The sequence below is a fragment of the Macrotis lagotis genome, chromosome X, assembly GCF_037893015.1.
Source record: "Macrotis lagotis isolate mMagLag1 chromosome X, bilby.v1.9.chrom.fasta, whole genome shotgun sequence".
NCBI lineage: Eukaryota > Metazoa > Chordata > Mammalia > Peramelemorphia > Peramelidae > Macrotis > Macrotis lagotis.
In genome coordinates this window covers 104,659,975-104,687,850 of record NC_133666.1, presented here as the reverse complement: position 1 = coordinate 104,687,850, position 27,876 = coordinate 104,659,975, and the positions used below count along the sequence as shown (strand labels likewise).

The window sequence follows — 27,876 nt, the reverse complement described above, 5'->3', positions numbered from 1 at the left end:
GATAAGTCAAATGCTTTATGTATTAATTGATTTACATTAGTTAAATTCATCTGAAGCAATGGATAAAATAGCTAGAGTTGTAATCAAGAATCCCTGGGGACAATATCTTGCTCATACTCTTATTAGCTTTATGAGCCCTAGCCAACAACATTGTACATCAATTTCCTCATCTAAAACATGAGGAAGTTGAATTTAATGACCTCCTAAGTTATTTTCAATTCTTTATCTGGAATCCTATGATTGGATAAGCTTCTCTGTTTTCAGATGCTTTTAAATTCTTTAAGGATACATTTTGAGGGTAATGTTGAATGTTATATTTTGCAGAACAACATCTGAAAAACTATAAAATCTCTTAATACTCTTAAATTAAGATAATTTATGTCTTGGAATTTATTCTGTGAACCTGAAATTTCTTTGTCTAACTCCTTGGAAAGACTAATTCTCCAGTTGTCTTGCTTTCTCAAAGGACTAGTGAAATAAAGATTTGACTAGAAGTTGTGATTGAGGCAAAGTAGTTTAGGGCAAAGCAAATATTAAGAAAGGACAAATAGGGTAAAACCAAGACTTTCTGTTGTAGAAATTTACTTTTGGTTGTTTTTTATGTGTGTATGTGTGTGTGTGTGTGTGTGTGTGTGTGTGCACATGTACGTACACACATGCATACATGCAAACTTAAACACAATGAAATATAAGAATTTTTAAGTTAGGTATAAATAGTTTCCTGACAGAAATCTTGTTAGGTGATTACATAAGTGATCTCCTTTTTGATCACATACCCCATCAGTAAAAATATTGTGTTGAAGTCCTCTCTTCCTATTAATTATTTTATAAATAATATACATGTTTCACAGGCATGGCCATGAGTGTAAGCATTTAGTCCTCAATGCTACTCATTTTCTCTTTCTCAGTGCAAACGTATGCAATGGAATCATTCTGGTATGTCATATGGTTTTGCCAGAGGGAGCAACCACATTGTTACAACTCTCTCCCAGAATACTAGGACTTACTCTAGTTTAGGCAAATTCTATTACCCACAACTATAGCTCCATATGTGCTTTCCAGGAAAAAAAAATTAACCAACATGAAATCATTCACTCTTCAAATTAAAAATAAATTTTCAGCTTAAACATAAATTGCATTTCCAGACACAGAGAATTACAAAAAGAAGATTCTCTGTGACACTGTGAATCATCATTTTTACACTACTTTTCAAAAATATAATAAAATCTACATTTAGCTGAAACTTTCTCACCTGTCTGTGTTTCCTTTATAGCTCTCTTTTTTCCCCTCTTCTATGCTTTAAAAAAGTTTCAGTGACTTTTATTTTTGACATTATATCTTTCTCTCTCTCAGGCAACCTTCCTATTTAAAAGTGAAGAAAGAAAAAATAAGAATAATCAAGCAAATACATTTATACATTATACATATAGTACCCACACTATTATAATTATGATCGACTATGAGTAAAGCTACTCTGAATGATATAGTAATCTGAGACAATTCCAAAGGATTCATAATGAAAAATGCTATCCATTCCAGAGATAGAGATTGGATGAAGTCTGAATGCAGCTTGAAGCATAGTTTGTTCTCTTGCTTTATTTTTCTTGCTTTTTTTTGGCAGTGCTATTTTAGAAATATTTTTACATGATTTCACATGTATAATTGATCTTGTTTTCCTTTTCAGTGAGTAGTAAAGAGGTTGGAGGGAGTTAATTTGGAACTCAAAATTAAAAAAGAATGTTAAAAATGAGTTAATAATTTAAAAAAAGAAAAAATGAATTCATTTAGTGATCATCACTAAAAAGAAATATTTCTTTCTGAACCTTGTGTTTATCAACCCCATTTGACATGGATAAATATTTCATTATAGAGTTATCAAGTTTTTCAAAGTTGATTTTTTTTACAATGTTGCTCTCCTTGTATTTCTGCTTCAGTTTGTTTCTATCTAGGATTCTTTGAAATCACCTTATTGTCATTTATTTATATTTTTAAGAATCAAATTAGATAATTTTTAATTTTAATTTATATTTTTATTTATTTATGCATTATTAAAATAGTCTTCTTGTAAGAGTAAATATAATCCCCTCTCTCCACATAAAAATAAAAAAACTTCATGAGAAATAAAGTGAAAGAAAGAGAAAAAAATGTGCTTCACTCTGTGTTTGTATACCATCAGCTTTGTCTCTGGGGTGGAGCACATTCTTTGTAAGTCAATCAGAGAAGTTACTTCTATATTTTTTCACTGTTGCTGTTGCTTATTGTAATTCCCTTTATCCATTCCTCTCCACTATAATTTATTATATTTTCTCCCTCCTTTCACTCTGCTCCTCTTCAAAAGTGTGTTATGGGGCAGCCTGTAGGAGGCAGAGCAATGGCCCTGGGACCAGCAAGCCCCAAGCCCATATCCTACCCCAGAGACCCAGCAACCACCCAGCAAAAAGTTAAAAAGAAATTATGTTATATCTGACTACCCTCTCCCATGATCTACCCTCTCCTCTATCACGCACATCCCCCCTCCCCTCCCCCTGTCCTTTTTCTCCCATCTCCTTTCTTACCTTTTCCCCTCTAGATTTCTATACCCTAATAAGTATATATGTTTTTTCCTTTCTGAGCCATTTCCAATGAGAATGAAGGTTCCCTCATTCCCTCCTCACTTTTCCCCCTTCTACTCCGTCGCAAAAATGTTTTTCTTGACTCTTTTACATGAAATATCTTAGCCCATTCTTTCCCTTTCTCTCTCCTCTCCTTTTCCTTTCTCCCAGTACAATCCTTTTTTTCATCTATTAAGTCCATTTTTACAATATATTATACTTTCAAATTCAGTAATCTCCCGTGCCACGTCTATATAAACTCCTTCTAACTGCTTTATTAAATGAGAAGGTTCATATGGCTATTATGAATATCATCTTCCCAAGAAGGAAAACATGCAGTTCATCATAATTCCTCATAATTAAATCCCTCATAATTCACCCTTCTCATTCATCCTTTTCATTCACCCTTTCTGTGTTTCAAGTCCTGTACTTGAACATCAAACTTTCTGTTCAGCTCTGCCTATTTCAACAGTAATATTTGAAATTCACCATTTCATTGAATATTCATCCTTTTCCCTGGAAGAGGATATTCAGTTTTGCAGGGTAGTTGATTCTCAGTTGCTTTCCAAGTTCTTTTGCCTTCTGGAATATTATATTCTACCCTATGAGCCCTTAGTATGGATGCTGGTAAGTTCTGTATAATCCTGACTGTGGCTCCAATTCTGGTTACTTTTTTGGTTTTCTTTTTTTTTAGGTTTTTGCAAGGCAAATGGGGTTAAGTGGCTTGCCCAAGGCCACACAGCTAGGTAATTATTAAGTGTCTGAGAACGCATTTGAATCCAGGTACTCCTGACTCTAAGGCTGGTGCTTTATCCACTACACCACCTAGCCACCCCCAGGCCACCTAGCCACCCCAGACAATTCTGGTTACTTGTAATATATTCTCTTTGACTTGGGAGTTCTGAATTTTGGCTCTAATTTTCCTGGGGGTTATTTTTTTTTTTTGATCTCTTTGAAGAGGAGATTGGTGTAGTCTCTCAATTTCTATTTTGCCCTCTGCTTCTAGGATCTCAGGGCAAGATTCCTGTGGAAATTCTTTTAAAAATGAAGTCAAGGCTCTTTTCCTGATCATGGCTTTTAAGTGCCCCAATAATATATATATATATATATATATGTATATATATTTTGGTGAGGCAATGTGGTTAAGTGGCTTGCCCAAGGCCACACAGCTAGGTAATTATTAAGTGTCTGAAGCCAGATTTGAACGCAGGTGCTCCTGACTCCAGGGCCAGTGTTCTATCCACTGTGCCACCTAGCCGCCCCAGCCCAATAATTTTTAAATTGTATCTCCTGGATCTGTTTTCCAGGTCAGTTGTTTTTTCAATGAGATACTTCACATTTTCTTTTAGTTTTTTTTTTATTATTTTGGTATTGTTTTATTGTTTCTTGATTCCTCATAAAGTCATCAGTTTCCTTTAGCTCCATTTTTCATTAGAAGAAGTTGTTTTCCTTTTCCATCTGGCCAGTTTTGTTTTTTAAAGCATTCTCCTCATTAACTTTTGGGACCGCTTTTTCCATTTGACCTGGTTTTTAACATGTTGTTTTATTCATAATTTTTTGGGTCTCCTTGATTAAACTGCTGACTTGGTTTTCATGTTTTTCTTATATCTCTCTCATTTCTCTTCCCAGTTTTTTTTCTATCTCCCTTACTTGATTTTCAAAATTATTTTTGAGCTCTGCCATAACCTGAGCCCAATTCCTATTTTTCTTGGAAGCTCTGGATGTAGAAGCATGGACTTTTTCATCATCTGAGAATGTGTTTTGATCCTTCATGGTACCAAAGTAATTGTCTATGATCAAGTTCCTTTTTTTCTGCTTACTCATTTCCCCCTGTGCCCTGGTTTGGGGGGTATTTCTGAAGCTTTTGAGTGTTATTAGGACAAACCGTGCAAGAACCTCAGTTCCTTCAAGATCTTATGAGTGTTTCATTTCAAAAGGAACAAATTTAATGCCGCCCTTGAATTTAAGAAGTATGTGATGGGATCTAGGGCTACAGAAATTTTTTTTTTTTTTAGTTTTTGCAAGGCAATGGGGTTAAGTGGCTTGCCCAAGGCCACACAGATAGGTAATTATTATGTGTCTGAGGCTAGATTTGAACTCAGGTACTCCTGATGTCAGGGCCAGTGCTCTATCCACTGTGTCACCTAGACGCCCCCAGAAAAATTAATATGAAAAAAAGACTTTGGGGCTTTGGTTTATTGATAAAGTTTCTTATTTTTTTCCTTTATGCAGTTGATTCCCAGATCTCCATACACAGTTTTAGTCTTTTTCCTAATTTTTTGATTCAAATCGCCAATTGCCTTTGGACATATCAGCCTGGATGTTAGTAGGTATTTCAATCTTAACGTCTCCAAATCAGAGGTCATTATCTTTACTCCCCAATTTTTCTCTCTCAAATCCTAGGATGTGAGAGAAGTTTTCCTTGCTGATACCTTTAAGTATAATGTCTAGTCTCCCCCCCACTCTTTTTTAATCATGAGTTTCAAGTAGTCCAATGAGTCTTAAGTTATTTCTCCTTGATGTATTTACCAGATCACTTGTTTTTCTAGTGAGGTATTTCATATTTTCTTCTATTTTTCTATTCTTTGGATTTGTTTGATTGACTCGATTTCTCATGGAGAAATGGATGAGCTTCTACTTGACTATTCTAATTTTTAAAGATTTCCTTCATTTAGATTTTTAATCTCCCTTTTCATTTGTACAATTCTATTTTTAAGGTGTTGTCTTCTGTGAATTTTTGTACCTGTTTTTCCATTTGACTAGTTCTATTCTTTAAAGAATTGTTTTCTTCAGTGAATTTTTACACCTGTCTTCTCTTTTTTGTGCTTCCTTACCAAGTTGTTGACTCTTTTTTCATGATATTCTTGTATAACTCTCGTTTCTTAGCCCCAATTTTTCTACATATTGATTTTTAAAATTCCTTTTGAGCTCTTCTAAGAGTTTTTTGGGTGCTGGGTCCAATTTACAGTTTTCTTCAAGGTTTCACTTTTTAGCATTTTAACATTATCTTCCTCTTCTAAGTGTGTGTTTTGACTGTCTCCATCACCATAGTACCTTTCTATAGTCATGTTCTTTTTTTTTGTTTTTTTGCTTTTGTATTCTTATTTTAAGACATTTAAAGCCAAACTTTGCACCTAAGGTACAGAGAATACTATCCCAAGTGAACCTTTAGGGTCCTGGTCATTTACCTGCTGCCTCCCCAGGACTTTTTTTTTATCTAGCAGGCATAGCTAAATTTATTCCTTGTTTATAAAAAACAAATCTATGTGGTTGCCACAGCAGCTTCTTGGGTCCTCTGAACAGACATTCGAGTGTGAGTCTTCACAAGATGATCCGTGAATTCCTGATAAGGAGACTTCATGAACACAGTCTCCTTCCACAGGTCAGGGGTTAGGTAGCTGTATGTTTTAGAGGTGGCATCAGAGGTAGCTTTAGCAAAGTTGCCCAGAATTGCAGTACAGCCTCTTCCAGAAGTGTAGCCGTTACCAATTGCAGCCATCATTAGGAGGTTCTTAGGCACAGGAGCAGAAACAATGCCAGTACCTCTAGGGGCGGGGATCAGGCCCACCAGAACCGATCCACATCACCCAGTGACCTTGCAGGGCACTGTGTGAGGCTTGCCAATCTTGTTCCCCCAGTAGCCACGTCTCACAGGAACGATGGAAAGCTTGGCCAGAATGATAGCACCACGAATAGCTGTGGCCACTTCCTTGGAACACTTGACACCCAGACCAACATGGCCATTGTAATCACCAATAGCTACAAAAGCCTTGAACCTGGTACGTTGTCCAGCTCTAGTTTGTTTCTGCACAGGCATGATCTTCAGAACCTCATCTTTCAACGAAGATCCCAGGATGAAATCTATGATCTCAGACTCCTTGAGAGGAAGGGAGAAAAGAGAAATCTATTCCAAAGACTTGATCTTCATGTCCTTGACGAGGCGGCCCAGCTTAGGGACAGGAACCCACTCCTTGTCTTCGGCCTTTCCTCCCCGGGCCCCGCGGCCGCGCCCGCGGCCTGGACCACAGCCCCGGCCCCGTCCCCTGCCTCGGTCTCCGCTGCCGAAGCCACCGCGGAGGCCGCTGCAAGCTCCGACGCCCGGGCCGCGGCCTCCCGCTCCTCCTGCGGCCCCGGCGCCGTCAGCCATTTGGTGTTCGCTGGAAGTCGAAGCTCCCCGGGACTTCTGAGCCTTGGCTGCTCACCTCATGCTGGTGAGTTACCTTTGGGTGCCCCGGAGCTGCAGGGGACCTTGGTCACTGACCTGAGTTGGGTCTTGGGGCTTTCCATTGGCTTGTTGGGGCACAATCTGCCGCTTGCTTCCCTAGAAACTAGATCAGGTTGTTCTTTTATGCCTTTAGTCTGCTAATCGGTCTCCCTGCCTTAAGTCTCTTTTCTCTCCCTCTCTCCCTAACCCTATACATTCATACAATTCCTGAGTTTTTTCCATAGACAATATTTATTTTTAAATTTTTAAAATTTGGGTTTTTTTTTTGCAAGACAATGAGATAAAGTGATTTGCCCAAAGTTTCAAGTAGACATACATTTAGATAAATCAATTTGGAAGTAAATATACAGTTTTATGCTTACATAATTGACCCTGGCTTTCCTTGTACATAAAAGAAATCATGATACAGGAAATATTTAGATAAAAGAAGAGCAATTATGTAACAATAGAAAGCTGAGTGGACAGAAAATTGAAAAAAGAATGGATCCTTTGAAGCTTCACTGAAGACTTTTGAAATTTCTGTCCAAATTCTTTTTTCCATGATGCCTCAAGGGAACCCAAATCGTCCCTGATGCTCCCTTCTCTCTCTCTCTCTTTCCCCATTCCAGTGCTGCTGCTTCTCTCCACTTTGGCTCATTAAGCTCATGGATTAAGTTTATGATACCATCTCCCTCATTGCTGCTGCTAGTTCATGCAGCTTCTTCTTTGTAGTCTGTTATCTCACACACTCTATGTGTCTTTATCAGAATTTGCAAACATGGCACAGGTCTAGCTTTGGGATTAAAGATCTAAATTGTTCAAATAACTCTCAGGGTTTAGAAAGAATGTTTGTCCCTCTCAAAAAAAATTCAAGAATGCCATTAATTTTTTTATTAAATACTTCTTATTTGCATGCAAAATAAATCAATAGCTTTATCATATTCTTGGACAACCTCTACCATCTGGTTCATTAGAAGGAAGTATAGTATCCGTTGATTTCTTCATGTCATAGAGAATAGAACTCCATGAGAGTTCATAAAAATCTTAGCATAAAAGGAATAAAAGAAAATCAAATAAATTTTAAAAAAATTAATTAGGACAGATATAACTACCTCTAAAATAAAGTTTTTCAGAAGAAGGATTCTTTGCAGTGAGCTTCAAAAATTTGCCCAACATTTCTGGTAAGTATGAATTCTGGTTCCACTCAGGCCCAGTTTCTAGTTTATGGTTAGCATTTGTCCTAAAAGTTGAATTGTCTTTTCCTACTACTTGCAACTGCTTTTCTATAGCATTATTACTTTCTTAGAGTCAATTTGAGTTAAATTTGATATCTTTCTCTGGACTTCAGTTTGCTCATCTTTAAAATAAGGGAATTGACTCCTACATTTATGTCTCAAAGAAGAAGAGAGAATCAAAAGCTATTTGCCCAAAAATATTTTAATTAATTCTTTTTATTTGGTAAAGAATTGGAAACTGAGGAAGGGTATCTATTAATAAGGTAATAATTGAATAATGGTTCACTGATGAGCTGGAATACTATGGATTATTGTAAGAAATGTAGAATAAAGTGAGCAGAGATGGAAGAACAATTTGTACAATTAAGAAAAAATTATAGACAACCAACTGTAATATTTATGTGCTCTGTTAAATGTCTATGTCTTTATCCTTAATGCAATACTTTAAAAAGTTTTTTTCATTAAAGGTGTTTATTTTTTTTGCATTCTATTATAAAGATTTTATTTATTTTGAGTTTTACAGTTTTTCCCCTAATCTTACTTCCCTCCCCTACCCCCCCCCCCACAGAAGGCAATTTGTCAGTCTTTACATTGTTTCCAAATTGGATGTGATGAGAGAGAAATCATACCCTTAAGGAAGAAACGTAAAGTATAAGAGATAGAAAGATCAGACAATAAGATATCAGTTTTTTTTCTAAATTAAAGGTAATAGTCCTGGGTCTTTGTTCAAACTCCACAGTTCTTTCTCCGAGTACGGATGATATTCTCCATTGCAGACAGCCCCAAATTGTCCCTGATTGTGGCACTGATGGAATGAGCGAGTCCACCCATGTTGATCATCACCCCCATGTTGCTGTTAGGATGTTCAATGTTTTTCTGGTTCTGCTCATCTCACTCAGCATCATAATGCAATACTTTGTAGAGAGTAGATACCTCAATATTTTTTTATTTATGCAATTTTTAAGAAAAATAAATCAATTACTAGCAGAGCTATTAATTGATCACTCCTCCACTGATAACTTGCAACAGTTATTCAGTGCTATATTAAAGAGGGTTTTAGTGGAACACATTTATTTAATAGCTCCAAGCCTACTGATAAAATTACAGGAAAATTACAAGAAGCTCAAGACCTTCTTTTGGAACACAAGGGTTGTTTATATGCCTAAAATATATCACATTTTCTGTTCAGGTGATGCTATAAATTTAGTACCAATTCTCCAATCACATCAGTTATGAGCATAAAGTAAATCATGAAAACTCAAATCTCTTAATAGTAGAAAGCTTTAACATAATGGATGCTGCTGCAATAATAGTATCCTTTGATATGACAATTGCATATCTATCTCCCTCCCTCCCTTTTAGTTGGTCTCTTTAGCATCTGTTACAGCAGTGAGGAATGGGTTTAGTCTTCATAACCAAGTTAGTATGAAGATATTGACCACAAAATACACATGCTCCATTTTAAAAAAAAATCCTCTGACTCTTGTGCAATATATTTCTAAATTAAACCAATAAAATGAGGTAATAACTTTGCCTTTTCTTAGTTATAGAATACAAATAAGCTAATTGTTATGTATATGTCCAATGCAAAATTAAATGCTGCACATTTATAGTTACTTTATGTGCTTCTAGTTGCCATTTTCTTTTTTAAATGTTTTATATTTTTATTTATTTATTGTTTTTGTTTTTGTAAGGAAATGGGGTTAAGTGAATTGCCCAAGGTCACACAGCTAGGTAATTTTTAATTGCCTGAGGCTGGATTTGAGCTCAGGTCCTCCTAACTACAGGACTGGTGCTCTATCCATTGTGCCAGCTAGGTGCCCCAATGTTTTATGTTTTTAAACTGTATTTTTTTCTCTCACTCTTTCTTTTCTCCTCCCTCCCCCCCACATACTAAGAGAAAGTAAGAAAAATAAAGTCCTCCATAGTTAATCAAAGCAAATTTTTATATTGTCCTTGTTTTTTCCCTCATTTATTTATTTTCTTTTTAATTTATGTAAAAAATATTTTCTTAGTATATGATATAAAGATGAATTTGCACATAAATATGCATATCTGTTTTGTACAACTTGTCTTTTTTCCAAAAATATAATAGTTACCATGTGAATTTATTTTTGTTTTCTTTTTCCCCTTACAGAAGTCATTTGTAACAATGTTGAGACTAGGATGTGACCTTTTAACTTGTAGTATAATATTCTTTTCAGTTTTTTTTATTTGTGATTATTCATTTTTTTCCTAAAAGAGTTTGTTGTTGAATCCTGGACTGGGAAAAATTCTTTGTAGGCTCTGAGCACAGGGAGGAGGCTATGTAAAATTTTCAACTTCTTCTCTTGTAAATATTGTGAAATTGAGTGCATCTTCCTTTATTTGAAAAAACAATGAGTGAGCAGGTAGCAATATTTTTCCTGTTAAGAGTAGTCAGGATGGCAGAAACAGTTTATAGGAAAAATACACTTAAATGACAATCAAGAGTCCTGGGTTATAGTCCTTGATATGCATTCATTAAAAGTTTTATCTTGGGCCAAGACATTTACCATCTCTGAATCTGTTTCCTAATTTATGAAATGAGGGGGCTAGAGTAGAGAAGAAAGGAAAAGAGAAGACTCAAGGGAAGCATTATAATTGTATTCAAATATATAAAAGATATGAAAGATTTGATTTTTTTTACTCTAGATGGTAGAAATGGGTAGAAGGGGCAAAGAGACCATTTTAGATCAAATGTCATTTGCTAACAGTTCAATAGTTTTGAAATTTGTTGAAATTTGATTTGTAAATTTCTATCTTCCTAGGTTCAATCGGTTGTTTCTTTTTTTTTGCAGTCAGAAGTATTCTATTTTAATTGTAACAAATGGATCTGAATCCCATTTATTTGAAAGATTTTAAAAAGTTAGATTCTGTTTTCAAGTTTTTAATGTGTGCAGATATAATTGTGAGTTAGCAGCAAACCCTCTTGTCTTCTCCAGCAAGAACGTGCCTCCTGGAATCCTGCCTTGAGCACATAAGGGAAAACTTGGGTCTCAAAACATAAGGGTTTGTCACTTTGGAATGACAGAAAAAACCCTGTGTTGTCCTTTGATCTCTCATGGTGTGAGTATTGAAGAAGAAGGGGTGAGAAGGCCATGAGAGGAGTAACTACTAAGCCAGGAGGAATGGCTTCCTCACTAAACCTTAAAAGAAATGACTTTGCTCTATGTTTCTGTTTCTTTCTGTCTCTGCTTTCCCTTCTGCCAAACTTTTAAGTAGCTTTCTCCAAGGCTTGGGCAAAGGTACAAAACTGGTGTCTTCTGCATTTCAGCAGCATGGTGATTGAATTCATGGCAGCTAAAAAACATGAAATGGCTCATGTTAACTTGAGCCTGGATATAGGGTGGAGGAAAAAGAATCAAAGAAAAAGAGTGAGAGGAACCATTATATTCTTAGCGTTCTTAATGGAGTCATCTAATAAACCTGGATCAAGTTCCTCTTAAAACTTAACATCCAGTTCTATCTGTGGGTCCAGAACTGAAAGAGAGAGAAATTTAATGGAAGAGACTTTCAAGAGTAACCATATATAGGTATATAGCTAATATAGGCCAGGCCTCTTCATGTTGATTAGATGCCACAGGGGCACAGACTATAAATATAGCCAGCAAAAGATTTACTTATCTTCAGCTGTTATAACCCAGTTGTTTTGTGTTCATGAAACTGTTGTAAAAGATTTGGAGACTGAAGACAGAAGATTAAAGGCTACTGAAAAGGCAAAATTAATTATCTGCTCTCTGGGAATTTAAAACTGCTTGGGATTTTATTATGGCAAAATATTACAAATATACAAATTTTAATACAAATATACAGAATATACAAAACTCCTAGAAAAGCAGTAACCATTTTAAGAACAGACAAGGGGGAGGGGCGGCTAGGTGGCACAGTGAATGGAGCACCAGCCTGGAGTCAGGAGTACCTGAGTTCAAATCTGGCCTTTAATAATTACCTAGCTGTGTAGCCTTGGGCAAGCCACTTAACCCCATTTGTCTTGCAAAAACCAAAAAAAAATATATAATGAACACAATTCAATATTTCAAATGATACAAATAATATCACTTTATTGGGAAAATTTTTTTTATCAGATCTTATTGGATTATCATTATTTTTTCCTGGTAACTTTGCTGATGAAGAGCTTATAAAAAGAGAGAAAGTTTCAACTCTACCTTTTCTTAATGTTCACCTCTAGCCTCATTATTAACATTATCATTAAACTTTGTGACTATTTTTAAAAATTATTTGTCTATTTTATGAGGACTTTATGAGTTTGGTTATTACTAGATAATAACATCTACTCAAATAAGGTAAACAAAAATTGCAATATACTGAAAGTGGATGAGTGATGTTTTCTCTGTCCATCTCTTTTAGGATACCTAAAGTACAAATATGACATACCTAAAGTATATATGTGACATGACTATTAGATCCAATTTATCCTATTTCATCTCAAGGGTGGAAACATTAAGTTAACTATAAACTAGTCTGAACCATCTCAACACAGTTATTTATATCTGACTAAAGTCAGAAATAATGATCTAAGAACAGTACTACATAATTAGTAAACATCTAGCCTATAATTTCCTGAATTTTGTATTTTAGTTAATGTGCAATCTTCTCTGATATCTAAAATTCTTCAAGATAGACTTTCTTCTAAGAAAAGGGAATTTTGCAAGTAGATTTCTCTCCCATCTCTGTCTCTTGCCTTTTCAGATTCCTTCATATGTATATATATATATATATATATATATATATATATATATATATATATATATATATATATATATTTGTTCTCTTGAAGAACATTTTCCCTATTTTTCCCAACTCCCATTTATATCTAGCACTATTTACTTATTTCTTTATTTACTATATTACTTATATCATTCACATATAGAAGACAGTTTTTCAGTCTTTGAAAAAAGAGGAAAAAAAACTAAGACCTATGGGGAAAAGTTGACTATCATTGTTTTATAGCTGATAGAGTCTTGAACAGTAATCACAGTAATTAGGAGTTAATAGTTTTTGTTATGTCTTGTGACATTTTTAAACTTACAGATATAAGGCTGAATTAAACCTTGGGTTATCATCTACCCTATGTCACAAAGGAGGACCAAATTAGTGAATGGATATAAAATACTGCAAAATTTGAGCATATTAGCTACACTTATTGTTACCCTCTTGTTCTCCTATGCCACAGAATAACTAAATTAACCCACTTTTAGTCATTTTAGCTTGAACCACAGCTAGTTTTGGAATTGAGGACTCTAGGGCTCACAAATTATTTCTTTCCTACCACATCATGTTGTCTCATAGACCTTTCTGTATGCTGTCTCTGCTGCTTATTGTTGGCAGAATGAAGGAAGACAGAAAGAAGAAAAAATACAAGGGATAAAAAGCGGGGTGAAACATGGAGCTATGCTGCTATAAATGTAGAGAATGGAAAAGAAGAACTTGTAGGGACTGACATTCACAATTCTATCCCACAATGGTGATAGCAAGAAATAGAATGAAATAATGGAATGAGCACTGAAATTGGATAGTAGAAACCCCTGTCTTATCTCTGACTGACTTATCAGTATGACCTTCAGAAAATTCCACAAAAAATTGAGAATTATACTAGATAAGCCCCAGGATCTCTTCTAGTAATAATGGTCTATTACTGTTAATCAGAGCAGTTAGGCTTAATTGTAATACAAGGTAATTTACATTGAATGGATAAAGCTAATTAAAAGAAAACTGATAACTAAAATATTTAAGAGAGTTGCCAAGACCATTTTCCATTTTCTATAGTAAATGGGACAGTGAATTTTGTAAATCCTTGTTGAATTTATCTTATTAAAACCAAAATATCTCAGATTATTATTCTCAAAAGCTAAGTTTTAGCATCACCTGTGAAACTAATATTGAGGTTATTATACCATTTTAAGATTTGAAAAGTTTTACATACATCATCTTACTTTAAGACTCAGAAAAACCCTTTGAGATAGTTATTGCATATGTAATTAGAACCATTATTTTAAAAATGAGTAAATTTGGATTTGAAGTTGGTTAGGTGATTTGCCCATGGTCACAAGAGTCAAAAGTAGAATTTGTACAGAAGTCTTCTTATCGCCAAGAACAGTGTTCAGGAATTGCTTTTTTTTATGAAAATTTCAGTAGAAAAAATAATGTGTTTCCCAGCTAAACATATTATAAGGGCTCTTTGATTAAGCAAAATCTCAGTAGAAAAAATATTGAGTTTTCCCAGATAAACTTATTATAAGGGCTCTTTGATTAGTTTGTTTTGAATACTACCCACAGTTTCCTTTTCTGCTGAGTATCCTAAATTCCTATTCTCTGACAAGGTCCAGAATTCTGACCACAGAATTTTTAGTTCCCTATCTCAATCAGTCCTTGGTTATAGATCTGGAAAATTGAAATACATTCCATTATGAGCTGAGTTGCTGGTTAAAATATTGAATTTATCTTGAGTAGGCAATATGTGATTTGAACACATGATAACGTTTTATATGTTTGAGGAAAAAAAAGGAGATAGGAACTAAAATATAATTTTTCCTATACAGGGAAAGAACTCTTTAGGTATTAAGTAACTTGATAAAAAAATTGTATCAGATTATAACCTAGTAGCAACATCAGTTTTTAAAATTTAACTTTTAATTGTGAATTTAATAATCATTAATATGCATAAATTTTCAAGATGCAAAGAAAAGGAAGTAACTTTTTAAGCAATTGTGAGCTTCAACATATATGACATATATAAAACATTCTCTAACATATAATAGTCAAACAAAAAATAGACATATTGGAAAATGTATGTTTAATTCTGTACATAATCACTCTAACTTAAAGGTAGAACATATATTTCATTGATATTTTGAACTAGGTAGTTCACAAGAACATTGCTGAACTTGAGAAGTCAAGCAACTAAATTCACATTCTGCCTTGAACATTTATGTGTTTGATCCTAGGCAAGTCATTTAAAGCCACTAATCCTTAGTTTCTTCATCTTTAAAATGCAGAGTAATGTCTCATACATTTTACCAACATTAGGTAAAAATGGATACGTGGCCTGGATATAAAACAAGATATTACAAGAAAATTTGAATAACATTGAACATATTATCAAACTTATGGACAGGTGAATAGTTTGTGAATAAACTAGAGATAGCAGAGTGAGGTTTAAAATGGTAATTTTGATTCCCTAAATTAAAAAGACTTTGTACAAATAAAACAAATGTAGACAAGATCAGACGCAAAGTAGAAAAATGGAGATTTTTATAGATAATTTCTTAAAGATCTCATAAAGAACTTTGTTGGATCTTTAAGAATAGGTATCATTTCCCAAATGATAAATAGTCAAAGAATATGACTATAAGTAGTTTTCCAATGAAGAAATCAAAATTATTTATAGACATGAAAAATACTCTAAATTATTGTGATGTTTGCCCATCATTCTTGAAGACCATAAATTAAATTTGAGTCAACAGCCTTGCTTTTTCCTCTGGAGCCATCTGGGTCTAGTGATCAGATATGGATCAGGATGACTAGAGATGGCTGTGGGGTTGAATTGACTCACCCAAGGTCACACAGTTAGCAAGTGCTTAGTGACTAAGGTCTCAATTGAACTCAGGTCTTCCTGACTCCAGAGTCTAGCTGAGTAGAGAAAAGGTAATTAAAACAACCTTAAGATATCATTTTACTCCTATCAGAGTGACCAAAATGTTTGAAAGAAAAAGCAAAAAATGTTGGAGGGAATGTGGAAAAATTGAGACCAATTCAGTTGTGTACTCATTCAACCATTTTGGAGAGCAATCTGGAATTATGCCCCAAGAGTTATTAAACTGCCTGTTGTTTTTGACCTAGGAATACCAATTATTAACTCTATTTCCAAAAGAAGATTAGGGAAAAAGGAAAATAACCTCTATATTCCTAAAGAGTTTATAGCAACTCTCTTTGTAGTGACAACGAATTGGAAATTGCAGGAATTCATCAGTTGGGAAATGGTTGAACAAGTTGTGGTATGATTGTGATGGAATAATACTATACTGTAAGAAATGATGAGCTTGATGATCTTAGAAAAACATGAATAGATTTCATGAAATAATGAAGAGCAAATTGAGCAGAATGGAAAGAATATTGTCTATAGTAACATTAATATTGTTTTTAAAAAACTGAGTAAAGGAGTCATTTTGATTATTATAAATATCCAAAATAGTTTGTGTCTGTTATTCATCTGGAGAGAGGGAAAAATTTTATAAAACTTAATTATGTATTTAAAGGGAATAGAAAGTTTTATATAACAGATCTTGCAGTTTCATGTGCAGCCATTGTAACAGATAATTCTGTGTTAAGGAAATGTTTGTTTTGTTATAAATTAAAACTAAAATAAAAATAAAAAACTTAATGAAGGAGTTGATTTTGATGGTCTAGGGAACTCTTAAAATTTGAGATGTTTATTAACCTAACAGCAAGATTTCTGATGTCTTTCAAAGTTCTTTTCCTTCATTTATTATTGTGTAAATGTGAGGCCATGGTGTAAATCTTTCTCTTTCTGCTCATTTCATTCTGTTTCAGTTCATGTCAGTCTCCATATTTCTTTGACTCTGTTGTATTCCTCAATTTGTGTGGTGCAGTATTGTTCTATTACATTGTCTATAATTTGTTCAGCTAATCCCTAATTGATAGTCACCTTTTTTGCCTTCAGTTTTGTTTTGGGTGTTTTTTTTTTGGTTACAACAAATGATATTTCCATAGTTATGCATCTTTTCCCTCTGTTCTAGAAATTCTGGGGGCATATGCCTAATTATTATTATTATTACTGATTCACATATTATAGTAGTTTAGTGACTTTTGGAATATAGTTTCAATTCTTTTTCAAATGGTGGAATTGCTTCATAGTTTTACCAACAATGTATCAGATGTTTCTTCTAAAATTAAAATCACCTCAAGAATTGCTGCTTTCCTTCTTTTTTGTCATTTTTTTTTGGAATTTTATGTATGTGAGGTATAACTTCAGGAGTGTTTAATTTGCATTTTTCTTATTTTTAGTAATTTGGAGCATTTTTTATAGGTCTTTGCAATTTGCAATTTTCATCAGCCAACTTCCTGTTTATATGTATTTTGATCACAAATCTATCGAGAAAATAGCTCTTCTTTTATATTTGTATAAATTTTCAAAATTTATCTTAGATAGTAGAGCTATATCAAATTCGCTATAAATATTTTTTTCCAATTAAGTGCTTTTCTTGTAATTCTAGCTATACTCTTTTTGTTTATGTGAAACTCTTAATTTTATATGCTTTAAATAGTCCATTTCATCTTTTATGTTCTCTTTCCCTTGGTTAGGTAGGAATTCTCTCCCAATAATAATTAATAAACATTCTCATGTTTTTGTCATCTAGATTTTTTAATGATATGACCTTTTAGATTTAAGTAGTGTAGTGTTGCCTTTTGAAGTATATCATGATTCATAGTGTCATCTATTGCTCTAAATCTTTAGGATCATACCTGGCATATTTTAAGTACTTAATAAATATTTGTTGACTTCACTAAAACCAGTTTCTGATCTCTCATTTTAAAAGCAGTTTTACCAAAAAGAAAGTCCAAATAGTTTTGGATGATTGTTTTTAAAGTTTAAGATTCAGTACTTGCAAGGACTACTTCATTCCTACTTTTATTGCTCTTCAGGTCTTCTGTCATGTCCAACTGTATGTGATGTCTTAGATCAATTGTCCCTGGGATTTTTTGGTAAAGATACAATAATGACTAGGGACCCCTTCATTCCTACTATACATGCATGTATGTATATGGTATTCATTTCTTTATTAAGTAGGAATGAAGGAATGAATACCATATACATATAAAACATTTTGGATGGACCCAAAACATTAAACAGTATTGTATGGGGTATTGAGACCCCAACCCAAAATGCCTACTCAGAGTCCTCTCTAAGTGGCAGCAAAGAGTTAAAATTTATTACGATTCTTGCAAGAAGTGGCATGGTTCCTAACTCTCTTTGTATGTGTGTGTGTGTGTGTGAGAGAGAGAGGGGGGGGGAGAGGGGGAGGGAGGGAGAGAGAGAGAGAGAGAGAGAGAGAGAGAGAGAGAGAGAGAGAGAGTGAGCAGGAAAAGACAAATTACAGAAGTTGAAGCAGGGTTAAAAAACACAACCCATTCCCCCTCCTCTTTTTTGCTGACTCTTACAACAATTGGTCAAACTTGATGATCCAAAGAGAAGAGAAGTATGCCTAAGCTTTCCCAGGAAAGTTTGTCTTTGTTTACACCTTATATGGTTAGGGTGACATGATTTTTCTAGCTGGAGATCCAGGTTCTCACACTCTCCTGATTCTTGAGAAATAAAAATTGAGGCCTATGGATTAGAATAATTTAGCACTATGTTTCTGAAAAGTCAGCATTTTCGTCCTTCACAGTATGATAACTTTTCCAAATAATATAATAAATAAAGAAATTTCTATAAAATGAAAACTAGTAATCCTACCCTTCATCTTCTCACTTAGGAACAACTACACCTGGATTCCAGATCCATGTGCTGGGTGAGCCTAAATTTTCTCAATTCAGAGGTGGGTATCTGAATGTTGAAAGCTATAATGAGCATGAACAGCACCAAAGACATTCATTAGGTCTTACAGCATTGTGACATAGTTCTTGTTACAGTTACCTGTAACAAGAGTCAGCTAAGATTCCCTTTGCATGCAACTTTCTTTGACCCTGGGAGAGGCAGACTAGGAGTGATACCATATTTCTCCTCATTTAGAGACCTTTACTGAGGATCTACCCTCTTCTTCAGGATTGGGTAAGGCTTCTCTTCTGTCATTCAGGATTGACATTAAGTGACCTAATGGATTTCTTAAAAAAATTTATTTATTTAAGGCAATGGGGTTAAGAGTGACTTGCCCAAGGTCACACTGCTAGGCAATTAGTAAGTGTTTGAGGTCAGATTTGAACTCAGGTCCTCCTGACCAGTGCTCTATCCACTGTGCCACCTAGCTGACCCATAATGAATTTCTTATTGTCAGTTTTTCTGTAACTCATTTTGAAAATAAAAATTTGTTCAAACTCAATTGGGAACAATTTAAACATAATACTCATTTCTCAGGTGCTTATACATGATTTCATCAATGAGAAATTGGAAGAACAGAGAGGAAGCAGAGTCAAGATAGGAAAGTAAAGGCAGGAAATTGCATGAACTCTCCCTTGAGCCTCCAAATACCTAAATACCTTTAAGAGAGGAACATAGTACAGCAAGTCCTACCAGTGCAGATCAGGCTTCAGCAAACCCTAAGCAGACAACTTAGTACATGAATCAATGACATCAGTGGCAATTTCCAGACCTCAGCTCACAGACAGGGGATCGGCTATTATGTCAGACGGAGATTTATAGAAGTCCTCTCTTGCTGCCAATGAAAGGACTGTTGCATTACTATACTTGGATCTTGGTCATATTTCTTGGTTTTAGTTCCATGAAAAAGGAGCACTAGCAAAACAGAGCTTGCAACCATGGGAGCAGGGACCCAGGTCACAGTTCCAGGATTGAAAAGAGTACTTGTGATTATTCCTAAATCAGTGCACAATTCAAAAATGTAGTAAACAAACCTCTCTTGATCAGGGCTATCCAAAATGTAGCCCACAGCATTCCACTCCTTAGTGTAAATCCATGTGGGTCTACTAAATGCTTTAATAAATGAAACAGAGCTACCATAGATCTCTCAATAAAATGACAAATCAGAATATATTGTGTATTTCAATAAAAACTTTGAAAAATAAGGTTGAGCAGTTGTGCCCTATATCATATCACCTTGGAAAAATCAAAAACAGATCCCCAGAATTAAATCTGAAAACAACCGCAACAAAAAATCCTGAAGCTTGGGATGGTATTTCCAACACTTGCGAAGCAGAGCTTTACTTAAGCATAGAGTTAAAAGTCAACAAACAATGTTAAGTAGGAAAAAAATCAGATCATAAAATTGCTATGGTGATACGGAAGGTCAAAACACACTTAGAAGAAGACAATAAAATCAATATTCTTGCAACCAAACTCTCGAAGAAAAATATGAGTTGGTCTTATGTCACAGAAGTGCTCAAAAATTAAAAGAGAGTGAAGAAAAATTGAGAAAAGAAAATGACAGTGGTAAAAGAAAATCGGGAAAAAATAGTCAACAGGAGGCACAGAAAATATTGAAGAAAACAGAACAGGCCAAATAATGAAAAATGGGGACAAAAATCCAGTCAAGTGAAAAATTCCTTGAAAAGCAGAAGTGACCAAATTGGAAAAGATATAAAAAAATTATATGAAGAGAAGAACTCCTTAAAAAGAATTGGCCAAATGAGGAAGGAAAAGTTTGCTGAAGAAAATAAATCCTTAAACATTAGAATCAGAACCTAATGACTTTATGAGCCATTAAATTGAAAGAAAAAAAGAAAATCAAAGAATGAAAATAGAAGAAAATGTGAAATATTGAAAAAATGGAAAACAGATCTACAAGGATCATCTAAGAATTACTGGACACCTTGAAAATAATGATCCAAAAAAGAGCATAGACATCATTTTTCTAGAAATTCTCGAGACAACCAAATGTCAGTAAAGGTAGGGTCTCATCCAAGCTCTCCACCAAACCACTCCAGATCCCTTTAAATAATGACTCTATCCAAATTCTAGAGTGGCAGTACCCACAAAAAGACTGAGTGAAACAATTTTCCAGTCCAAGAACACTTGGAAGATCCATGGGAAAGATCAATTGCATGTGAGTTAGAAAGGGCCCACAGCACAGCCTGGGCCACACTAGAGTGAATGGGTTCCAACTATCCAGGAATAGACCTTAAGGCAGCTGGGTCTGTGGTAGCAGTGGCACTTTCCAGACCTCTCAACTCAGGGATTGCCAAGTATAATGGGGAAGCTCAACAGGAAAACTGCTGCACCAGAGTGAGAGCAGAGCCTAATCCAGCTCAGGCCTCAGAGGACTAGGAGCAGGTCTGGGGAACCACCTGGCAGCTGCTTCCAGAGCACTCAGTCCATGGCCAATAAGGGAATCAAGGGAGACTGCAGAGGTATCTTTACTATTTCTGAGGCACACTCAGTTGTAAATAGATAGAAATCTATCATACAGGAAAGTGGGAAGTGAAGAGGATGGGAGGGCAAGATGGGGAGAGGAGTGCTGATAGAAGGGAAGGCAGTTTGGGGGAGGTAAAAGTCAGAAGCAAAACACTTGAGAATAAACAGGGTAAAAAGTAAAAAATGGGAAAAATAGGATGGAGAGAAATAAATAGTTGGCAATCATTACCGTGAAAAAATTTATAGTGAGTTTTTCTGATAAAAACTTCATTTCTGAAACATAAAAAACTGAGTCGAATTTATAGAAATAAGAGCTATTCCTCAATTGTTAAATGATCAAATGATATTGAGAGTTTCAGAAAATCTATAGTTATGAAAAAATACTCTAAATCAACTACAAAGTGAAATTCAAATTAGATCAATCTGATACCTGTCAGATTGGCTAATATAGCAGAAAAGGAAAATGACAGATGTAGGAAAATAAACTATTAATAAAGTTGTGTACAAATTCAGTCATTCTGGAGAGCAATTTGAAACTGTCCAAAGGGCTATAAATCCATGCATACCTTTGGACTAAACAATACCACACTAGATATGTATCCCAAAGAGATTTGAAAAAAAAGAACCTATGTGTGCAAAAATATTAATAGCATCTCTTTTAGTAGTGGCAAAGAACTGGAAACTGAGAAGTCCAATTGGGGAATAGCTGAACAGGTTGTGCTATACAACTGTGATGAAATACTATTGTGCTTTGAGAAATGATGAGCAGAATGCTTTCAGAAAAACATGGAAAGACTTAAGTGAACTGATGCAAAGAAAAAAATCGAATTTTTCTTTTCTCATCTGGCATTTTCAATATTATGCAGAAAATATGCATTCTTGTTAAAATTGACAATTTACTTTTCCAAATACATGTTGTGAAATTTTTTTGACATTCATCTATATGCATATGTATATTTTTAAATTACAAAATTTCCTTCCACCCTCCCCACCTCCCTCCCCTAAGTGGTGAACAGTCAGGTTAATATTGTACATATACATTTGTTTAAACATGTTTATAGATTAATTATTTTCGGTATGAGGAATTAGGATTAAGGGAAAGAAGTATAAAAGAAATTTTTTTAAAAAAGTGAATGTAGTGTTCATCAGATTTTGAAGGGGTTTGGGGGGAGGTTTGGTTTGATTTTGTTTTTCTTCCTCTGGATGGGGATAGCATTGTCCAGAGACAGTCTGTTATGGTTGTCCGAGCTCTGAACTGCTGACAAGAGTTGCATCCATCAAAGTTGATTAACTCACAATGTTGTTATTAATGTGTATAATGTTTTCTTGGTTCTGCTCCCTTTGCTCAGCATCAGATCCTGTAATACATTCCATGCTTCTCTTATAGAACAATAGTATTTCATAACATTCATGTACTATAACTTCTTTAGCCATTCCCCAATTGATGGGCATCCCCTCAATTTCCAGTTCTTTGCCACATAGTATGCATTCTGATATCTAAGGAAGACTTTATGAGGAACTGTAAAAGACTTTTCTCCTTGCAAATAACTTTTCGCAGAAGCCTAGGACTACTACACTTTAGCTAACATATAGAGTTATTATATGGAATCCAAAGAAAAGAGGAATGAGGCACTTTCTCAAAGGAAATTTTTCATAGTAATTGCGCTTATTAGCTCACTCAACATTAATAATATTTAACAAACATCATTTTCTTTTAGGTCATGTAACAAACAAGAAGGGAGACTAGATATTTTCTTTGATTCTCACTACCTCTCAAATATCTCTAAAACAAAAATTATGGACCAAAGAAGAAGAAAGATCAGCTATCTTCATAGTCTAAAATAAGAGGTCCAACCTTATTTTTTTTAAGTTTTTATTTTAGTGAGAGCTCTATGGTAGTTGGCTTTATTTACTAAAGTATTTAGTAAACACGGGGGGGGCATAGAAAATTGCACAGCAGGCAGCATGACACCTGTGGGCAGCATTTTGTACAGTCCTAATATAGAACACCAGGAATCCAAAAGAAGGTTAAAAAACAAAGGTCAATATAGGTATATGATTAAGGTCGGCTAGGTGGCATAGTGGATAAAACACCGGCCTTGGAGTCAGGAGTACCTGGGTTCAAATCCGGTCTCAGACACTTAATGTGTGGCCTTGGGCAAGCCACTTAACCCCATTTGCCTTTCAAAAACCTAAAAAAATATGTAAGTATATGATTTAGAAATTAAAAGTGATTCTATAATCAAATGAAAAGATCATGGAATAGTTTTTGTCAGACCTATGGATAAGGGAAGAATTTAATACCAAGAAAATAAAGAACAAAATATAAAATAATTTTGGTTCAAAATTAAAAAGGTTTTACATAAAACCATTGCAATCAAAATTAAAAGGAAAGTAGAAAACTGGTAAAAAAATTTGCATCATGCATCTCTGCTAAGGGCCTCATTTCTCAAATATCTAGAGAACTGAGTCAAATTTATAAAAATAAAAGTCATTCCCCATTTAATAAATGGTCAGATATGAACAGACAGTATTCAAAGAAATAAAGCTATCCATAGTCATATAAAAATGCCCTAAATCACTATTGATTAGAGAAATGTAAATTAAAACAATTCTGAAGTACCACCTCACACCTATCAGATTGGTTAATATAACAGAAAAGGAAAATCATAAATGGAGGGGATGTGAGAAAACTAGAACACTAATAGATTGTTGGAGGAGTTATGAACTGAATTATTCTAGAGAGCAATTTGGTATTATGCCCAAGGACTATAAAACTGTATACCCTTTGATCCAGCAATACCACTGCTAAGTCTGTGTTCCAAAGATATCAAAAATGGTGGTGGGGAGGAGGACCTATTTATACAAAAATATTTAAAGCAACTCTTTTGTGATGGCTAAGAATTGGAAATAAGAAGCCTATCATTTAAGGAATGGTTAAAGAAATTGTGGAATATTATTATGCTATAAGAAAGGATAGGCAAAAATACCTGCACAGATTTACCTGAACTGATGCATAGGGAAGTGAATACAAATAGGTGAACCTTGTTCAGAATAACAACAGTGCTGAAGAATTGTGAATGACTTAGCTATTCTCAGCAATTCAGTGATCCAAGATAATCTAAAAGGACTCATAATGAACCATGCCATCTACTTCCCTGGAAAGAACTGATTCTATCTAAATACAACTTTTCTTTCTTCTATTCTTTTTTATCCAAATTTTCTTATTCAAAATTAGCAATATGGTAATGTTTACATGATTGCACTTTTATGATTCATATTGAATTTCTTATCATCTCAGGGAGGACATGGAGGAGAGAGGGAGGGAGAAATTTGAAATTTGAACCTAAAAAAAGTTTAAAAATTGTTTTAACATGTAATTTGGGGTGACTCTTACATATTTTTAAAAGATTAAAAACTCCATGAATGTGCCTAACTCATGCTCATTCAGTAATCCCTCCCTAATCACCCACCATACCCCAAGCAGCAAGACACTAGCCACAAGCTTGCAGCATAATTCAGTTCCACATATTGACTCAACCTTCTCTCTTTCCAGTGTCATAAAAATCAAAGCTTCAGACTGCAGAAATTTGTCCAGGCCTTGATAACCAGAGTCACTGTAACATTCTGAGCTGCAAAAGATCTCTTCAGGTGAACAGAAAATAGGGAAACAGGTAGGACATATTTCTAGGTTTGAAATAGAGTTCAGTGCCACAACTTAACTACACTGTTCCTCCAAAGAGCCTTAGATGATGATGATGATGATGATGATGTTTGTACTTTGTTATGGGAGAATACCATGACATCGGGGAAAGTGATTTCATAACAAGTACATGAATTGGATTTGAGTGAGGGGGTGCTGTACTAAATCACCAATCTCACCAATGCTCCAGAGCCATCTGGGTCCAGTGGCCAGATATGAGCCAGGACAGCTGGAGATGACCCTGAATGTGAGGCAATCAGGGTTAAAAGATTTGCCCAAGATCACATAGCTAGTGAGTGACAAATGTCTGAGGCCAGATTCAAACTCTCATCCTCCTGACTCCAAGAATTTTTCTGCAAATGTGGCACAAAAATGGAAAATGAAAAGCCTAAGGATAAACTCTGGAAATAAGTGGCAGAAACTGTTTAGAGAGTTGCGAATGTATATGTTTGATTCCATGAGTAAAGAAAAGAAGAGAGAGAATAGATGATTATAAAGGCCAAAAGCCAGAGAATATGAATGTAGAGAAGACAGATACTTCATTGAATAGTGCAGAGAGTGAGGAAAAGAAATCCATTCTGAAAAGGACTACAAAAAAAAAGAAACAAAGAAAGAAAGAAAGAAAGAAAGAAAGAAAGAAAGAAAGAAAGAAAGAAAGAAAGAAAGAAAGAAAAAAGAAATTTAGCAAACAATGGTACTACTTAAGGGGTGGGGGGAGAAAGGAGAAAAACTACTTGGCCGCTAAGGAAAAAAGAGAACAAGTGAGTAAGCAAATTAAAACCAGAAAGAAAAAGGAATTGAAAACCAAATAGAACACTATGCCCACACCTACAAAAAAAGAAAACAGAAAGAGAATTTCAGGGGTTAGGAGAAGAGTCAGTGGAAAAAGGGAGAAAATTCTTAACTTGAAAAAGTAGTAGTAAAGATAAATGGAAGAAAATATAAACTCATTATTTTAAATAAGAATAGATGAAATAATTCAGTACAATGAAAAAGAATGACATTGGATAAGAAAATAAACCACTGCAAGTTGTTTATAAGAAATACATTTAAAAACCAGAAATACACAAAATAAAGAAGTATGACAAATTGAAAACAAAAGTTCAAAAACTAAAAATGAATAAACTACTTTACGCTAAAGAGAACCATAGATAACAATTACCAGCTCTCAATGTATAAATTCCATATGCCTTTTAATAAAACAGAACTAAGAGAATACATAGAGAGTAACAAAATAGTGACAGTTAATTTCAAAGTTTCTTAGTTTTGAATAAATCTAAAAAAAAGATAAAGGGAAAATAGGAAACTGCACATGTTCCTGAAGAAATTAAAGCTAAAAGAATTAATTACAAACAACAGTCTGTAATAGTAGCTGCCCCACTGGGCATCTAGCTGTTCAATTCCAGTTGAGAAATGATCCATACATTCATACTTCCTTCCTTCCCCTCTTTCTGTCCACATTGAGGGGAGGGGGGAGTTTGGGAGGGGAGGGAGGAGCAATCATAGCTTTGTATGTAGATGTTCTGCCAAAAGGAATGTAAATTTTAATTGTTTTATGCTCATCTCTAAATGATTAAAATACTGTTTTCTGCCCTGAAACTGTTAGTAGGGTAGTTCAGCTATGACCAGGAGTTCTAGTGAATTAGTGCCCCTCCTTGCCCTGTCACTGCAATACAGAACTGAGTATGGGTAATGCAACTTAGTACTGCCCCCAAGAATAGGTTAGAGTCCCTGTACTCAGTGGAAGTTTCAAAAGAGAAAATTACAAGAGAAATCTAGAGATGATCGGATAATTAGGTTCAAGTTGACCCAGGTCTAGCTGACTTCTTTTGAGATGAGAGAAAATGTTCCTTACAGAAAGGCTAAAAGAACTACAAGCTACATGCTCTGAAGAAAAGAAGAAAGGGATAGCAGTTGATGTCATGCTTTAAAAACAAAAATCTACTTAATGCTAGAAAGAGTCCTCTTTCAGTGAAAATTCTCTTTGTCATAGGATAGATAAAGCTTCCCAACTCCCTGATTTATCAAGAGGGAGGTGTTAAGAAAATAATTTGTGTTTTCCACATCATCACAAAGCACCAAGGCCTTCAGCACTAAGTTGCCTATGTCCCCAGAATTTTCAAGATGAGCTTATCAGATGATTCATTGATTGGCTCCAATGGACCATCCTCAAGAATGTTCAGAATATTCCAGTCTAATTTATGGAAGCTTATGTCATTTTACTTAAATTATAATTAGTGACTGCATTGATTAGATGGCTGATGATTTTTTAAAAAATTTAAATATGTTTTTTATTTCTTTTTTCCTACTACATGTATTGGTAATTTTCAGCATTTATTTTTGTTTTAGGATTTTGCCAGGCAAATGGGGTTAAGTGGCTGCCCAAGGTCACACAGCTAGGTTATTATTAAGTGTCTGAGGCCGGATTTGAACTCAGGTCCTCCTGACTCCAGGGCCAGTGCTCTATTCACTGCGCCACCTAGCTGCCCTTTCATTTTTTTCAAGGTTTTGAGTTTTACATTTTTCCCTCTCTCCCTCCCTTCCTTCCCTACTTCCTACCCCTGACAGAAAGCAATCTAATATAGGTTTTACATGTATAACCATCTATATCAATCATATTGTGAAAGAAGAGTTGAATTCAAATGGAAGAAAAAAAATTAGGAAAAAAACAACATAATACAGCTTTTAAAATTGAAGATAGTAAGCTTTGCTCTTCATTTCTCCACAGTTCCTTCTTCCTGGGGCTTCCTCCAGGAGGCTGAAGTTCTTTTGCTCTGTTGGGCCGCCCCTCCAACCCTGGGGAGCAAAGCAGAAAGCTCTTTTCCAGGTTACCTTGAGTAGGAGAACTGCCTCACTGGGTCCTTCTGTGGGTTCTGTGTCTCGAAAGTTTAATTAGAGCCTTAGTCTAGAAGTTTTATGAGAGAGCGCTTAAGAGTGACGATTCTCTTGTAGCCATCTTGGCTTTGCCTAATGTTAATTATTTCAAGTAATTTTTTAGTTGATTCTCTAGGGTTCTCTAATTATATCATTATATATATATATATATATATACATAT

The 27,876-nt window shown here is 34.8% G+C and overlaps 1 protein-coding gene, 1 long non-coding RNA gene and 1 pseudogene across 3 annotated transcripts in view; 2 read left to right on the top strand and 1 right to left on the bottom strand.

Annotated features, from left to right (window-relative positions):
- LOC141500978 (serine palmitoyltransferase 1) overlaps positions 1–27,876 on the top strand; it is a 524,715-nt gene that overhangs the window by 346,117 nt on the left and 150,722 nt on the right. The gene's annotated exons all lie outside the window — the stretch shown is intronic.
- LOC141502552 (small ribosomal subunit protein uS5 pseudogene) lies at positions 5,804–6,780 on the bottom strand (annotated as a pseudogene).
- The window catches only part of LOC141502554 (uncharacterized), a 118,443-nt gene continuing 109,230 nt past the window's right edge, over positions 18,664–27,876 (top strand). The window contains exons 1-2 of the long non-coding RNA XR_012472584.1: positions 18,664–18,861; positions 24,674–24,791. This is a non-coding gene — a long non-coding RNA (uncharacterized LOC141502554). The remainder of the gene's footprint in view (positions 18,862–24,673; positions 24,792–27,876) is intronic.